The 18,087-nt window shown below is 39.3% G+C and overlaps 1 protein-coding gene and 1 pseudogene across 1 annotated transcript in view; both read right to left on the reverse strand.

Moving 5' to 3' along the window:
- Positions 1 to 18,087, reverse strand: part of NTNG1 (netrin G1) — a 354,379-nt gene that overhangs the window by 305,546 nt on the left and 30,746 nt on the right. The gene's annotated exons all lie outside the window — the stretch shown is intronic.
- LOC138071299 (GTP-binding nuclear protein Ran-like) lies at positions 9,743 to 10,388 on the reverse strand (annotated as a pseudogene).

Below are 18,087 nucleotides of genomic sequence, written 5' to 3' on the forward strand. Positions count from 1 at the left end.
AACCCCATGAATCGCAGCACGCCAGGCCTCCCTGTCCATCACCAACTTCCAGAGTTCACTCAGACTCAAGTCCATTGAGTCAGTGATTCCATCCAGCCATCTCATCCTCTGTCATCCCCTTCTCTTCCTGCCCCTAGTCCCTCCCAGTATCAGAGTCTTTTCCAATGAGTCAACTCTTCGCATGAGGTGTCCAAAGTACTGGAGCTTCAGCTTTAGCATCATTCCTTCCAAAGAAATCCCAGGACTGATCTCCTTCAGAATGGACTGCTTGGATCTCCTTGCAGTCCAAGGGACACTCAAGAGTCTTCTCCAACACCACAGTTCAAAAGCATCAATTCTTCAGCACTCAGCTTTCTTTCTAGTCCAACTCTCACATCCATACATGACTACTGGAAAAACCATAGCCTTGACTAGACAGACCTTAGTCGGCAAAGTAATGTCTCTGCTTTTGAATATGCTATCTAGGTTGGTCATAACTTTTCTTCCAAGGAGTAAGCATCTTTTAATTTCATGGCTGCAGTCACCATCTGCACTGATTTTGGAGCCCCAAAATATAGAGTCTGACACTGTTTCCACTGTTTCCCCATCTATTTCCCATGAAGTCATGGGACCAGATGCCATGATCTTCGTTTTCTGAATGTTGAGCTTTAAGCCAACTTTTTCACTGTCTTCTTTCACTTTCATCAAGAGGCTTTTTAGTTCCTCTTCACTTTCTGCCATAAGGGTGGTGTCATCTCCTTATCTGAGGTTATTGATATTTCTCCCGGCAATCTTGATTCCAGCTTGTGCTTCCTCCAGCCCAGCATTTCTCATGATGTACTCTGTATATAAGTTAAATAAGCAGGGTGACAGTATACAGCCTTGACAAACTCCTTTTCCTATTTGGAACCAGTCTGTTGTTCCATGTCCTGTTCTAACTGTTACTTCCTGACCTGCATACAGATTTCTCAAGAGGCAGGTCAGGTGGTCTGGTATTCCCATCTCTCTCAGATTTTTCCACAGTTTATTGTGATCCACACAGTCAAAGGCTTTGACATAGTCAATCAAGCAGAAATAGATGTTTTTTCTGGAACTCTCTTGCTTTTTCCATGATCCAGCAGATGTTGGCAATTCGATCTCTGGTTCCTCTGCCTTTTCTAAAACCAGCTTGAACATCAGGAAGTTCATGGTTCATGTATTGCTGAAGCCTTCTTGGAGAATTTTGAGCATTACTTTACTAGCATGTGAGGTGAGTGCAATTGTGCAGTAGTTTGAGCATTCTTTGCCATTGCCTTTCTTTGGGATTGGAATGAAAACTGACCTTTTCCAGTCCTGTGGCCACTGCTGAGTTTTACAAATTTGCTGGCATATTGAGTGCAGCACTTTCACAGCATCATCTTTCAGGATTTGAAAGAGCTCAAATGGAATTCCATCACCTCCACTAGCTTTGTTCGTAGTGATGCTTTTTAAGGCCCACTTGACTTCACATTCCAGGATGTCTGGCTCTAGGTGAGTGATCACACCATCGTGATTATACAGGTCATGAAGATCTTTTTTTTGTATAGTTCTTTTGTGTATTCTTGCCACCTCTTCTTAATATCCTCTGCTTCTGTTAGGTCCATACCATTTCTGTCCGTTATTGAGCCCATCTTTGCATGAAATGTTCCCTTGACTGAGACTGAAGTCAGAGGGTTGAAATTCCAGCCCGGGCTCAGGCAAAGCTGTTGAACTCTCTGGGGGTCAGGCCCCTTATCAGTATAAAAAGGAGTAGCTAGGATGGCCTCTTAAGTTTTTCCATATCAAATAGCAGATGATTTTCAAATACTGTCTACCCATCCTTCCTAGAGAAGGGGAAGGCAACCTACTCCAGTATTCTTGTCTGGAGAATCCCACGGACAGAAGAGCATGGCGGGCTACAGTCCATAGGGGTGCAAAGAGTTGGACATGACTGAAGCAACTTAGCCCACACCCATTCTTACATATTATGCTGAACTTCAAAGATGCCATCATATTTTTAAATTGAGTTTCGAAAATCACTTCATCTATCCACATAGTTTCTGAAGAACAAAATCCAAGAATGACCACTATTGTGATTTCTCATTAGACTGTTTAGTGGTGGGGCTCTGTGAGTACGTAATTTGCTAAGGCAGAGGGTAGCATTTGGGAGTAGCAGTAAGCTAGCAGAGACCTACTTAGTTTCAGCATAGCTGACCACTGTAGCTAAGGGCTGCAGAAGGAATCCCACATTTTCTGTATCATATATATGGGCATCACACAGATAAACTAGCACTTCTGTAGGTTTGCCATACTTAACAAATGCTAATACAGCATGCCCAGTTAAAAACTGAGCTTCAGATAAACAATGAAAATTTTCATACTAAAATTATATGTGTAAAATGTTTACAGAAAAATATTCATTGTTTTCATGGAATTCAAACTTAACTGCTTTGTATTTTATCTGGCGACACTAGCTGCCTGACACATGCACACAGGAGTATTTATCTTCATGTTACATATGAAGAAACTGAGGCTTAAACTATCCATTAATACAGAAAAAAATAACGGTTGCAGTGAAATTCAAATCCAAATCTGCACCACTCTAAAGCACATGTTTCACTAAACTTTCATTTTCCCTAAGCACATATGGAAAACAGTGTAAATTTTCTTTGAATTTGTAGATAAACTATACAAATTTGAATATAAGTAGACCACAGCTTGCATAAGGACTATGTCTCAAAGTTTGTAAGGTAGCTATTTAGAATCTGGAAAGCATTTTTTCCTCACAGTAACTCTGACAAATGGTTATTAGTTTCCAGGTCAAACCATAAAAGTCTGTGTAACCTGTATTCCAGTTGAATCATCATATATTTAATTAAAAATACAATAGAAACTTTATGTTGTCATTGATAATCATTATGAAATAGGAAATATATTCTTATTTATTTTTTAATAGTGTTATAGGAAGTAAAGCAAATTGTATTGAGACTGAGGAGAGGATAATGGAAATATTAGAGACTTGACAGTCTTCTAGAAATTTTAAAACACGTTACAGAGTGATGCCATTGGTAGACTATTAAACATTTTAGATTTTCTTTTCTTGGCTACAGATGTTGGCTTGCATACATGGACTTTGTATAACTGGGGCTGTCTCATGATTCACAAATGAAAAGACATGAGGAAAAGGAAGAAAAAACAAGAAAGCATACAAGTATTGACTTATGTGCCTGAGTTAGCTGGGAAGAGTTTTAGGAGAAATTGGGGAAACTGACGTGTATTTATTTTTCTGTAAGGAGACTCTGATTTAAGACAACAGTCTCCCCTTGTCTGTGGTTTTGTTTTCCAGTTTAGTTAACCATGGTCTGAAAATAATAATGAAAAATTCCAGAAATAAACAACTTATAAATTTTAAACTGCATGCTATTCTGAGCAGTCTGATGAAATCTCTTCCTCTTCCACTCCTTCCCATCTGGTATCCATAACCACTGACATGTGCTCCTGACAGCCAGCCATGGACATCATAATGGCTGGATGATCAAGGGTTACTTGAAGCAGATAGTCCTCTTTCTGACACATTGTCAGTGGCAGTCTAATGCTATGTCACAATGCCTACATCATTCACCCCACTTCATCTCATTCACCCCACTTCATCTCATGGCATTTTACCATCTCACATCATCACACAAAGGGTGAGTACAGTTCAATAAGATATTTTGAGAGCAAAATAGAGCACATTTACACAACTTTTATGATAGTATATTGTTATAATTTTTCTATTATTATTGTTCTTGGTTATTACACCTAATTTATAAATTAAACTTTATCACAGGTATGTATGTATCAGAAAAAACAATATATGTGAGGGTTTGGTACTACCTCTGGTTTCAGGCATCCACTGGGCATCTTGGAAAGTATCCTCCTTAGGTATGTGTGGTTTACTATTAATTAATTAAGGAATGCTGAAAATAGGGGGAAAGATTTCAAGTGAGAGAATTCCTTGCACTGTGACCACTTCACATAATCATCGAAGAATGCTTGGTTACTGCCTTGGAGAAGTTCAGTGCACAGTAGTGTACCAAACCATCAGCTGTGGGTAGAGGTACAGAGTAAGGGGACTAACCATCTCTGAGGTACGACTTCCAGGCTGAGTTTTGAAGAATGACAGGAGTTAGTTAACACGACAGGAGTTCTGGGTAGAGGAAGAAGTGTGTGCAAAAGCACAAATAACGTAATGCATGATCCATTGACAACTTCAAGCAGTTTGGTACACCTGGAAGTGATGTGTAAGAAAATAAATGTGTGCTTAGGGCTTCCCTTGCGGCTCAGTTGGTAAAGAATCTGCCTGCAATGTGGGCGTGATCCAGGTCTGCTGCAGCCAGAGCCCCTGACCCCATGGTAGGCCACTGTTGACCCATGCCGGCACAGGAGACAAACACTCAAAGGCAGGTTTGGCTCAGGTTCTCTGGGGTCTCTGGGTCCTGGTGCACACAAGGTTTTGCCTGAGCCCTTTGAGCATCTCTGGCAGGTATGGAGTTTGATTCTAAATGCAATTTCACCCCTCCTATTGTCTCCTTGGGGCTTCTCCTTTCCCTTGGATGTGGGATATCTTTGTGTGGTGGGTTCCAACATTCTCCTGTCGATGGCTGTTCAGTAGTGAGTTGCAATTTTGGAATTCTCGGAGGAGGAGATGAGCACAATTAGACACCCCAAAATATGACTGGATATCAATGCCTATTCTGTCACAGGAAGCCCCTCAAATGTAATGGAATTAATACTCTTTAAAATGTCATTGATTTATATGCTACTAACCAAAATGAGATTACCAAGAAGGACTATTTTAAATTTAAATAAATGCTGCCTTAGATGGAATAACTTACTCTTGATCCTCACATTTGTAATCAATAGGGAACTCTTTGGCTGCATCTGATTTTTCACATTTTTCAGCTAAGTCAGGAATCCTAATGCAAAAATCTAGCCTGTTATGTGGATTCGTGAACTGTCCAGAGGGTTCTGGGTCCATTAACCCTTGGATAGATTACCATGAGACACAAATATAATGTTTTTGTCTCCAACTGAGACAGTCTTGCTCCAATATTATTCATGTGATTTAAAAAAAAACAGTTGCTGTTTTCTTTAGACTCACACCTGGAAATTAACAAAGAGAAAAGCATTTCTCATGATATTTACTCAAAATTCTAAATCAAAATTAATTACACATGCACTTTTAAAACTCTAGATCCTGGAGCTGGCAAGGAGAGTAGAATTTATTCATTCAAAACCCCTGAGTGAATGTGCATAATAGGAGATATTACTTATGCAAAGTGTGAAGGGACTGAAAGATATGGGACTGAAGTGTGTAGACTTGTCAGTTAAATAAGAGGCGTATTATATGCTGTCCATGACTGAGACATCTAAGCATCTCAGCACCTTCTCTTACCACGCTGTAGTCAGCCAACATGATGCCAAGACTTTCATACCTAATGTGATAAATACAGTCCCACCAAATGCAACACATTCATTCACATCTATTGCTACATTCTAACCAGCATGAGACTGCTGATCAAAAAATTCAAGCAGTATTTTTATAATTAACTGTCAAATAAAATGTTGGCAGCAATGCTGAGTGGCATATAGTGATTTAAAAACTAATGCCTATGTCACTCCATATTACATACAGAGGTAAATAATTGGACCAATCATAAATCAGTCTTCTGTACAATCATTTAGCATAAACCTCCAACAAATATTTTCAAGGAAATTTCTCTCCCTAGCCAAAGCTGCAACTGAACATTTTTACACCTAACGTGAAATATTAATGGCTCCCCTCCCCCTTCTCCTTTCTATTCACTCCTTCCTACTCCAACCCCAGCTATCCTTTCCCTGTAAAGGATAAAACAAAGTCATCCTGTCCTTGCTTCTGAATCATACATGTCCTTGCCAACACCTGAGGCAGTGAAAAAAAGATGAAGAAATGACAGTATCTGGTCTCAGTGTTTCTCACTACATTGTTGTGGAGATATTCAGTATTTCAGATGCTATGTTAACTCTTCATTGCCCTTCTGCAGCTCTAACAGGAACTATGCTCTGAACCCTCACCAATGTGGTTGATCTTTTCAGAACTAAAACCACAAGAGCTTATAGAGAGAACATCCCCTGTCCCCTTGAAAACCAGTGACTGAAGGTGAGCTATTCTGTTCTTTACATCAATCATTCATTCGTTCATCCAGAATGACTGCTATGCTAGAACTTAATTTTCAGGAATCTTGTGAGTCAGTTGTTAAATTCTTTGCAGCTTGAAATAAGTTCTGAGGTGAGAGTATGGAAATTCAAAAAAGCTACAATCAGTCCCCAACCCCACCCCAAAGTGGTGGTTAAATATTTATCAAAATGCCACTACATTTATTCATAAAATACTAATTATTTACCATGTGCCATGTACTTTGTGGGTGGTAAGACAGAGCTATGAATAACAAAAATTATTTAATACTAGTTGGAAAGATAAGCAATAAATAAATATATACATATATATGTGTGTGTATATATAGATTTTAAACTACAGAGAGTGATCAACAAAATGAAGAAAAGAAATAAGTGTTATGACTAAGAATAAAGTACAGAATGAGGTTTCCTGTAGAGGCAGCAGGGTCTAGTGGTTGAAAGAGCTGTATCTGCAGTAAGACAATCTTGAAGTATAATTCTGAACTCTAGTACATGGTATGTATTATACAGCACAAGGTAGTACGACTTTGGGAGCATCACATAATTACCTATAAAATAAGAATGATAATAGAACCTCTTTCACTGGAGATTTTTAAAAATAATCCAGATACAATGATTAGCTCTAAGGTCTGAAAAATGTTTTAAGCTAACTCAAAAGAATATTAGCTATAATCATTATTATCATTATTATTAAAGTGGTAGCATTTAATATGAAACATAGAATATGTCAAATGTGAGCCTAATGAACCAAAGAAAGAGATTTCCAGGCAGAAGAAAGTATAAGTGCAAAGTCTTTAAGATGCAAACATGATTGGGTTGATCCAAGAGCTATCAAAGGCCTGAGTGACTAGAGACAAGTACATGAAGAAAAAGGTGGCATGCCTTTTCATCGAGACAGCTGGAAAGACAGATTTTGCAAGGCCTCTTCAGCTTTTGGGAGTCATCTACATTGTATTGCACATGCAATTGTACGGATGTGTGGTAGTCGCTCAGTCGTGTCCCACTCTTTGCAGCTCCATGGACTACAGCTCATCAGGCTCCTCTGTCCATGGAATTCTCCAGGCAAGAATGCTGGAGTGGGCTGCTATTCCCTTCTCCAGGGGATCTTCCCAACCCAGGGATTGAATTCTGGTCTCCTGCATTATAGTCAGATTCTTTACCATCTGAGCCACCAGGGAAGCCCATACAAGCAATTGGAAGCCTCCAAAGAGATTTAAACAGAGTGATATGAGCAAATTTATAGTATTAATACCTCTTTTCTTGCAGCGTGGTGGTAAAAAGGTTAGAAGAGGCGAAAGTGGGTACAGAAAGATCGGATAAGAGTTTAATGCAATAATTCAGATGAGAAATTATTTGCATGAGTGGGTGGCAAAGAAAGTAAGGGAACAGATGTGAGATATATTTTGGAGGCAGAATCAATAGAATTTGGTCACGAACTGGATAAGGGTGTGGCAGACTGCATTTTTCAAGGATGAACACAAAAACATTTTATAGCACAAATTCTTCTACACTGTGACCCTGAAAGTCCTCCATCAATAAGTAGAATCTAACTTTGCTCCTGTTAAACTAGGGCCTGATTCTGACTGTTGCAACCAAATGAAGCACAGTGCAAACGATCCTACTTACTTCCAAGGCTAAGTTATAGAGACAGTGCAGTTTCCAACTTCTACTGGGTTAAACAGTGTCCCACAAAACGTCAGAAAGCGGCTTTGTTTAGAAGTAGGGGCTCTATAGCTGCAATTAGTCAAATTAAGGACATGGTAGATCGGAGTGGACCCTAATTTCAGTATAACTCACGTCCTTATAAAAAGAGCAGAGGACATACAGATACAGAGGAAAGTAGGCCATGTGAAAACAGAGGCAGAAATTAGAGGGATGCAGCTGAAAGACAGGGAATGTGAAAGACTGTTGACAACCTCCAGAAGCCTTCCTAGAGCCTTCAGAAGCAGTATGGCCGTGCCAACGCCTTTATTTCAGACTTCCAGGCTCTAGAACTGTGAGATAATGAATTTCTGTTTTCAGCCACCCAGTTTGGGCATATTGTTACAGCAGCAACAGGAAACAAATACACACTTTGTATGCTATGACACTTGAAGCGTCTGAGTTTCAATGTAGTAAATTCAGCTACTCTGAGTCCATCACACAGTGAGAAAGCCCAGGCCACACAGAGGGGCCACATGAAGGTACTTCACCAAACATCCAAGCTGAGGTTGGACTACTGACAGTCAGCATCAACTGCCAGACACACAAATGAAGACGTCTTGAGATAATTCTGGCTCCAGCTATCAAATTGACCCCGCTAGCTGCTGAGTTCTACCAACTCAGATCCTAGAAGTTTTAGAACAGACACAAGCCATCTTTATCATACTTTGTCTAAATCCCTGATCCACAGAATCTGCACACATAATAAAAAGATAATTTGTGCTACTAAATCATGAGGCGGTTGCTTATGCAAAAATAGCAAGTAAAATAGAAATATAGTACCAGAATGGAGTTCAGACATATCAAAAGCCTAAAACATGTGGCACTGGCTTTGGAATTGGACCGTGGGAAAAAGCTCGAAGGACCTTAAAAAGACAGGTGATGAAGGTAAGTGAAACCCAGTAAATCCAGTGAAGACAGTCAGTGAAAGCTAGAAAGGCCTTTAAGGAGACTTCAGTGAAAGCTTGGATGAAAAGGAAGAAACTGTTATTGGAAGCTAGGAAAAAAAACTGGCCTTTGCTATACAGTGGCAGAAAGCTTGGCAACCCTATGGCTGCATTTACATAGAAAATAAAAAATATGCTTAATAAACTGGCAGATTTGGCTAAGGACATTTCTTAGTCAGAATACTAAAAGTGCTAATCTGTTTCTTTTAGCCATGTGTAAGAGAGGTAGATATAAAGAAAAAGGAACCATTTAGCTTTTAAGTAAACTTGAACAGAAATATAAAAGGTCTTTCTGGGCTTTTTTAAAAAATTGTTCATTCAGTATTTCTCCACAGAAGATCTCAAAGTGAGATAGGGCTTCAATGCAAAGATCAAATCCTAGCTTGTTAGGAAAATGTCTCCAATATTAGAATGAAGAAAAGACAGTGACTGTAAAATCTTTCATTAAAACTTCAGAAAGATTTAAGATGGTACCTCATAAACCTTTCAAATACAAACAAGGCCTTCTGGATTTAAGGGCATGCCTTTTTATTTATTTTTTTTTTAATTTGAAATACAACTTTATTCTGACTCTAAACGAAAAGGAATGGGAATAACAGTAACAAACAAGATTCCACCTCTCAATATTGTCATGTGATTATAGCAGTCTTATATTTGAAACTCAAGGAGAAAACAACTGTGTTCCAAAACACCTAAATATGCAGGTCCAAAAAATGAAGGTATTTTTTTTTTAACTGCCACATTCACTCCAAAGCCCATCCATCTCCTTCAGCATCCAAAGATTAAGCACATGTTCTGCTTAGCTATATAATAAAGTGGCAAACACGCTGCACCACTGACATCACAGGACAGTTGCCTATAAAACTAGACTTCTGACGCTGGGCCCCAGCTTCACTTTCTCACAGGTCATCATCTTCATCCAGGAGAGCAGTTGTCTGAGCAACCTCTAAATTGTGCTCGTACTGTGCTGCCAAGGCTGGGTCCATGACCATCTCTGGTGGGGCAAGAGCAGGCATGGAGACAAACTCCAAGTTAGGGTCTCCAATCAGTTTTCTAGCAAGCCAGAGGAAGGGCTTTTCAAAGTTGTAGTTACTTTTGGCAGAAATGTCATAGTACTGAAGATTCTTCTTTCAGTGGAAGACAACTGACTTTGCCTTAACCTTTCTGTCCTTAATATCCACTTTGTTGCCACACAACACAACTGGGATGCTCTCACACACTCGTACCAGATCTCTATGCCAGTTAGGCACATTCTTGTAACTCTTGATGTTACGTCAAACATTATAATGGCACACTGAGCTTGTATATAATAACCATCTCTCAGTCCACCAAATTTCTCCTGACCAGCTGTATCCCATACATTGAACTTAATAGGTCCTCTGTTGGTATGGAACCCAAGAGGATGGACCTCAACACCCAAGGTTGCTACATAGTTCTTCTCAAATTCACCAGTCAGATGATGCTTCACGAATGTTTTTTTCCGGTACCACCATCACCAATCAAAACAAGTTTGAACTGAACTTGGGGTTCTCCTTGGGCACCCATCGCGATGTTACGCAGCTCGTGTCCCGGGGCCCTCACGGCCTCTGCGGCAGGGGAGAGAGGAGAACTCTCCACCCAGAGGACTCGCTAAACCGCCTCCTCATGGCCGCCTCCCGCCGCTGCCTGGACCCCTAACACCCGCCCCCGCCCCAGCCCCGCGGCCTCCGCCCCGGCCCCAGGGCATGCCTTTTTAAACAGTGGGCACCCAGACTCTTAAGGGTTTTGTCCTACAGATACTGAAGAGATTTCAGGGGGTGTCTTTTGTCTAATGTGGTTTGATATACAGGAAGCCCAAAAGCATTAAAGATAACTGCATCACCTTGGACCTAAAGGGCTGGAGATACACAATAAAATGAAGGGGGTAGGGTCTTTGGACCCATGACCTACTTTGGGCAAGAAGCAGTAAGAGAAAACTTGCATGTTAAGACACCTCAGTCCTGTCGATTCTTTGCCACCCTATGGACTGTAGCCCACTAGGCTCCTCTGTCCATGGGATTCTCCAACCGGAGTGGGTTGCCATGTCCTCCTCAGGGGATCTTTCTGACCCAGCAATCGAATCCGTATCCCCTGTCTCCTGCATTGGCAGCTGGGTTCTTTACGACTAGCACCGCCTAGTCAGCTGCAAATGTGGGTTATTTCTTATGGAAAAGACAGAATAACAACACACGGAGTGAAGCCAAACACTAGGAAAGGTAGATTTTACAGCTAGAGAAAACAACTGCTTAGACAGATATGAGCTCCTATCAAGAAAACAACAAGATGTGCCCAACTGAATTTCAGAACCATCATTGACTGGTGACAGCTTGTGTGCCTCTCATTCTCTGCACCCCCACCTTTTTAAATGGGAATGCTTGCAGTGGTTATCCTATGCTTGACCCCCATTGCATGTTGGTCATACGGGAGAAAGAGAGAAAGTTAATTGGAATCTTTTACCCATAGCTCTTCAGAGATTGAGGAGAAACATGCTAGAAGAACCACACCCACAGATCCTCCTTGGCACCTGGATCTGATCTGGATGACAACATCACAGACTTCAAGCAACAAGATGAGACTTTGGGAATTTTGAGGGAGGTATCTGGTGTTTTTTTGCATGTAGAAAGGATGTGAATAGTTGTGGACAGAGGTGAACAGGGGTTGATAGCATTTACCAAAGATGGGTACTACAATATCTTTCCCATACAGATACTTCTTCACTTTGTGCCACTGAGTTTTGAGGTAGTTTGTTATACAGCAATAGTAATCCGATCATAAGGATGAGAGTAAAACGGGATCAAGGAAGACTACTAGATTTTGGCTTAGTCAAATGGGGAAAGGCAATACCACTTGCTGAGATGATCAGTAAGTTTCAGGGGGGTGGGGGTGGGGAGAGGTGAGGAAGATGGGAAATTACAGCTGTCTTTTGGCCATGCCATGTTATTTTTGGAAAGTGTATGAGACATTCACATGTAATCTCTTCAGTTCATTCAGGATTCCAAAACCACCATAAGACTTCTATAATGAAAATAGCTCAGCAGCAACTTTTTTTTATATATAAAGCATGGGCATTATGAGCCCATTATGACATTTAAGAAAACAAAAGACTAATGTCCTCCAAATGGTATAATTACCCAAAACTGATAAAACTAAACATAGCTACCTCAAATTTTTAATATTAATATTTGTTACTTTGAAAGGTCACCATGTGGTCCTAATTAAATAAGTGAAAAGGAACTTCATTATTTTAAAAAAGTGAATGCTCGAAGCAAAAAAAATTTCTTTAAACAACCACTCCTGCAATAAAAACAGAATTTGAAGTTGACCTAACTGGTTGCTGACTTTTTTGGTCATTGGCCAAAAATCAAATCTTGGATTGAATTCCAGAGTCAGTATGATGCAAATGAGAACTATTTAAAAAATGGTGTTCCTTTAGGGGATGCCAAAAACCCTTAAACATTGCAGTAGGCCAGAGTTGGCCATAAAGAGGTAATTGCTTTGCATCACAGCATTAATCACAGGAACCAGACAAGAATAAACAGCAGTTGTGTGGGGGAGTGTCCCATGAACAAGGATAATAAATGTTTGTGATGTCCTCCTTCCACGAGTGAACTTAAAGCCTTTGGGAGATACAAAAAAGTAGAGCAAAAGAATCGATTCAATCTTCTGTTACCTGTGTTGATGAAACAATGTGCAATTTGCATAAAATCTCTACTGGAGACAAACCATCCCAGCCTGCCAGACACCATGTTTCTAGTTACAATGTCACCTTAATAACAAAGGTATTCTATCCATTTTGGACGCTGTGATTGATCCATGACCACTAGATTCAATGCAGCCTTCAATAGAATACCATCATTTATTCAGGGGCAACCGAACTGCAACAAATCAGCAGGCAGAAGAATCATCTTTGACTCTTCTGCTCCCTTTTCTCTTGAGAAGGATAAAGAGGGCTGCTATCCGCATGATGTCCTGTTTTTCCTTTGTCAGTGCACCAGCGGTTCAAATTGAACACATGACTGCAGATCAGAGCCTCCTGTACAGCTTCATTCCTCAGAATCCCAGAGAATTTCTAGAGGACATAAATAAAGCCCTATAACACCAGTAACAGGAACTGGCAAGTGCTGGGAAGTTCACCATGACCTTGGGGAACTGAGACTACAGACCAAGAAAAGAAGGATTTTTAAAAAGTTTTTCTTGTACTTACCAGAACTCGAGACCAACACAGACCTCTACTCACTTAGTAGAACATCAATGAGTACGTTTTTTATAATGATGGGGCTATAGCTTGCCTGAAAGTATAGTCTTAATTGGTCACTGCTTCTGAAGAGAAAATAAAAAGCAAAATTTCATCACATGGATTTGACCACCAAAACGGGAGGGATTGATTATCAGCAGTATCTTCTAATTTGTGGCATGTTTCTGTTGCTAGGAAATTTCTCTAAAATGAGATTTAGGGAGATGTACTTGTGCCTATACTTTTTTTCCACCCCCACCTCCTTCCCATTCCTAACATAAGATATGGATCATAAATAAATGTCTCATTTTGCATTTCAATAAAATATATTTATGTATTCAGATCTTTCATCAAATGTTAAAGCTTCAAATATTTTAAACAGAAAAGGGAAAATGGATATTGGTTTGGAGATTTTAGGAGTGTTTAGGGTGTGAGTTTTTTTTTTTTTAAGCAAAACTACAAATGATGCAGGACAAAATCTAGGACAGCAATCAAGCATAATTCCTCTAATAATTTTTATTAATATAAAAATTGGGAGAACATGCAGAATTCTCCAGTATTTTTTCACCTTAAGGAGACAACCAGAATGAGATGCAAATCAGTGCTCTTATTTAATGAATAATGCAAATGAATGTTCTGCATATAGCAAGTCAGTCTGCAGGATTCTCTCTGCCTCACCTCACATTTCTTGTGGATTTAAGCATCCTGTGTCACAAGAAATTATAGAAAGGGATTGCAAAGTAATGACAGAGATTTGGAGCCCCAAGTCAGTGTAGACAAGGACATTAAGAGGCATGGTATGGCAAGGGAGGGAACTGACATCTCATTAAAATGAAAATGTTGCTATTTTCCTTCACCTAGTTAATGAAGTGGTATGACACCGTCATCTGTGATTATTTGTGCGGCCATTCCTTAAATGAATCCTCAACAAGCCCTTTTTGGAAGGGCTCTGGAAAACTTTAAAAAGTCATCTTTCTTCCAACCGCCAGTGAAGAAAAAAGAAGAAAAAACTACCTAGGTGTATTTTACTTTCGCTTTCACACAAGTTAAAGTGAAAGTGAAGTCGCTCAGTTGTGTCCGACTCTTTGTGACCCCATGGACTGTAGCCTGCCAGCCTCCTCCGTCCATGGGATTTTCCAGGCAAGAGTATTGGAGTGGGTGGCCATTTCCTTCTCCAGGGGATATTCCCGACCCAGGGATTGAATCTGGGTCTCCTGCATTGCAAGCAGATGCTTTACTGTCTGAGCCACCAGGGAAGCTCTTCACACAAGTTAACCAATACTTAATTTCAGAAGTATAACAGAATCCACTTAAACTGTGTACCTTATACAACTTCCTAGCAACTTAATTAATTCCCCAAATTACAACTGAAAACAAACCCTCATTTACTCAACACATAATTGATGTTAACCATGGGTGGGCTCACAGTTACTTTCCAGTCATGGGTTATTTCACTGAAACGAGTTTTTGATTTAGAATTCGCTGCCATGTCTCTACTTTTCTAAGAAACCAGTTCTGATTTCTGTATGACATAACTATACTTGCCTCATGCTTTTTGTTGGATCCCTTTCTCTGCCAGTCCCAGATTTTAATCGATCTTATAGAGTGCTCAACTAATCTGATCCAAGTATGATCAGCTGAGCAGCCACCTGCTGGAGGGGCATCTGCAGTGTGGTCTGTGGACCATTTGTTTCTAGCCATCTTTAGGGGGACTTCAAAATACAAAAATGAACCAAAACCAAGCAACAATGCTAAAACCTTTTTGATGAAAATTATTTGAAATATGTTGTAAATTTCATGCCATAAAAAATACACAGCATTGACCATACAATATCCCAATATCCTAATAAGGACAATGACCAAATATATCCATTGTCATACCAGGCAATGATCGGCTCACTTACGCATGAGTTTGAACAAGCTCCCAGAGATGGTGAAGGACAGGGAAGTTTGGCATGCTGCAGTCCATGGGGTCACAAAGAGTTGGACACAAATGAGCAACTGAACAACATGCATTTTAGTTCTGTGGTTTTTTCCTCTAAGTTTGAGTTTTGGAGAAAATATCCAGATAACAAAGTTGCTAAGAACTGTTATGTTAAATACACATAAGATTCTGATGTTAAAATGTTAAATGTTAAAAAATAAAGAAAATAACTTCAGAAAAGGAATTTTATACTCTGAAAACCCAGAGTACATTTTCATTTAATTCTTAGGATTGTTTTTTAATCCTACAACACTGTTTTGCACACTATGAAATGATTAGTGAGTCATAAAACAAGTTTTGTAAGTCTAGATCAGAATTTTTAAAACTGAAACCTAAAGGGAAATATAAAATTGCTTTGCATATAGTATATACTTTAGTTTAATGCATATTTATATGTGTTTACTGTTTCTTGATGTAAAATGCATTACCACTAATTTTAGATTTCAAAAAAACTGAAAGCTTATGCTCCAAGGCCCTTCATCAAATCATGTAACATTCACATTGACATTGGGAAGGAGCACAGAGAAACCAGACCAGTTTAATTATTATGCCTACTAAGTTAAAGGGTTGACTAAGTCTTCATTACCAGTATAAAACACAAGCTTCGTGAAATTCACAACCATATAGAAATGCAAATACATTTTCATTTCTTAATGGGCTCTTCAAAGACAAGTATACATTTTAATATAATTCCTATATTATTACCAAGGGTATATATCAATCCATATTCTTGTCTTTAAGCAGGAAAATGTAAAGCACTCTCTGGAGTGTAGGTGGAAAGAATTACAAAGAACCTTAACTGGGCAAATATAAGGCTCCTGTGTGGATACTGGAATCTCAAAGTGGAGCCTTTGCATTCTTGCCTGTGGGACAGTCAGTGCCTGAGGTGCTACTTCCTAAAGCCAAACTAGATTTACTTCCTTACAGTGCTTCTAATCAGAAACCCTTGAAAAGAAAACCGAGATAAACAAATAGAAAAGTAAGGCCTGAGAGAAATGAAGATAATTTAGGAAAGAGAAAAGAACACCAGTTCATCTACTGAGAATATCAAGGATGCTTTTATTCATAAAACAAGAACAGAATATTTTCAGTTAAAAAAAAAATCAAAAAGCAATCAAAACAATTTGCTATTGCCAATATTTTTTAAAAAATTAATTAAAAATAAACATCTGGAAAAATATCACAGAACAAAAAGCTAAAATAATAAAGTACATGTTTTAAAAATAAAAAGTGAAACATGAAAGTGAAGTTGCTCAGTCATGTTCGACTTTGCAACCACATGGACTGTAGCCTGCCAGGCTCTTCTGTCCATGGGATTTTCCAGGCAAGAGTACTGGAGTGGGGTGCCATTTCCTTCTCCAGGGCATCTTCCTGACCCAGGGATTGAACCTGGGTCTCCCACACTGCAGGCAGACGCTTTACATCTGGGCCAACACGGAAGCTCTAAAAAGATAAAAGATACATATAAAAGCAATTGATGTGGTTTAATTCCTGGAAGAATGAGTGAAAACAGGAAGGAGGAGTCACTAAAGAGATAATTGAGGGATCTTCCCCACAAGAAGGGAATGAGTCTTTTGAATTGGAAGAATCCATCAAGTGCTCAGAACAACAGGTGAATAAAAGAACCATCTAGATAGATCATAAATTTTCAGAACACCAAGAATAGAATGAAAGTTCTGAAATCTCTCCAGAGTGTGGGTGTATTGTTGGTCCTACTTATTCACTGTCCCTCTTTATCCAGCCCATCACTCAAGGACCTTCGCTGGGACTCTTCCGTGTGGGGGAGCATGGGGCTGGAGGAGGAAGAGCCATCAAGGGAATGATTCCTGATCAATCAGGTATGGACAAATGACTGTCTTGGAAAGTGAATGGAAATAACATAAGCAATGAAGTGTCAACATTTGGTCCTACCACAGCTCCTGTCTCTTGAGAGGTGAGCATTACCAGATAGGAGCTACTCCTTTAGTTTACTTAAGAAGACTTAAGAGGCCAAGTTAGTAGTAAAAAGTAGGACATGACTGAGAGACTGAAGAGCAGCAGCAGCATAAGAAATGAGGCAAGTAAAAACTCATAAGAAAGAAACAGGCTACTTATGAATTAAAGTAAAACACAGTATGATTTTCATAATTGAGCGTTAAAGAAAGAATTTATCTGCTATGACACAGATCATTCTCCTTCAAGTGACGCACAGATCATGACCTATGGAGAAGAAAATAAAATTACAGCTCTCTACTTGACCTGGCATTGAAAATATTTGCATAATCATAATAATGTAAAATTTGCTTACCAGCTTTCAACTTAAACAGTCAACCTAAAAATAAAGCACAGAAGCTTGTTTATATTTGCAAGGCAGAAAGAAAACGTCTGCATTGCCAACTAGGTCTCCAGTCCCACTCAGCTTCAGAGGGTACAAAATTGTGGTTCTGAAAGTTGACTAACCAATAATATATTATTTCTTAAAGTACACCATGAGTGATTGAGTGTGCATGCTCAATCATATTCAACTCTTTGCAACCCCATGGACTTTAGCCCACCAGTCTCCTCTATCCATGGAATTTTCCAGGCAAGAATACTGGAGTGGTTTGCCATTTCTGTTCCAGGGGATCTTCACGATCCAGGGATCGAACCTGTGTCTCCTGAACTGGCAGTGTATTCTTTATCAACTGAGCTACCAGGAAAATCCAACTATGTATGAATATAAATAATTACCTAAATGTCAAAATATGGAAAGAAGGGAGGGAAAATGGCAAATTACATAACTGAGCTACAATACCAACTTTAAATCAGAACCAATTGATATTGCCTAAAATTGGTAAGTCAAATAAATAAAACTATGATTATATCTAGAGCTTTGGAGAAAGCTACTGGAAGTAAAGCACAGATTGTTTTAAAGTTGCCTCTTGGATGAAAAAAGAGAGAAGCAGAGCAGATTAGCTTTTCATCACGTCGGTGCAGTTTGTTAACACGTGCATTAACAGTTTTTTTAAAATGAAACAAGACAGGGATGA

Source organism: Capricornis sumatraensis, chromosome 2, assembly GCF_032405125.1.
Source record: "Capricornis sumatraensis isolate serow.1 chromosome 2, serow.2, whole genome shotgun sequence".
Taxonomy (NCBI): domain Eukaryota; kingdom Metazoa; phylum Chordata; class Mammalia; order Artiodactyla; family Bovidae; genus Capricornis; species Capricornis sumatraensis.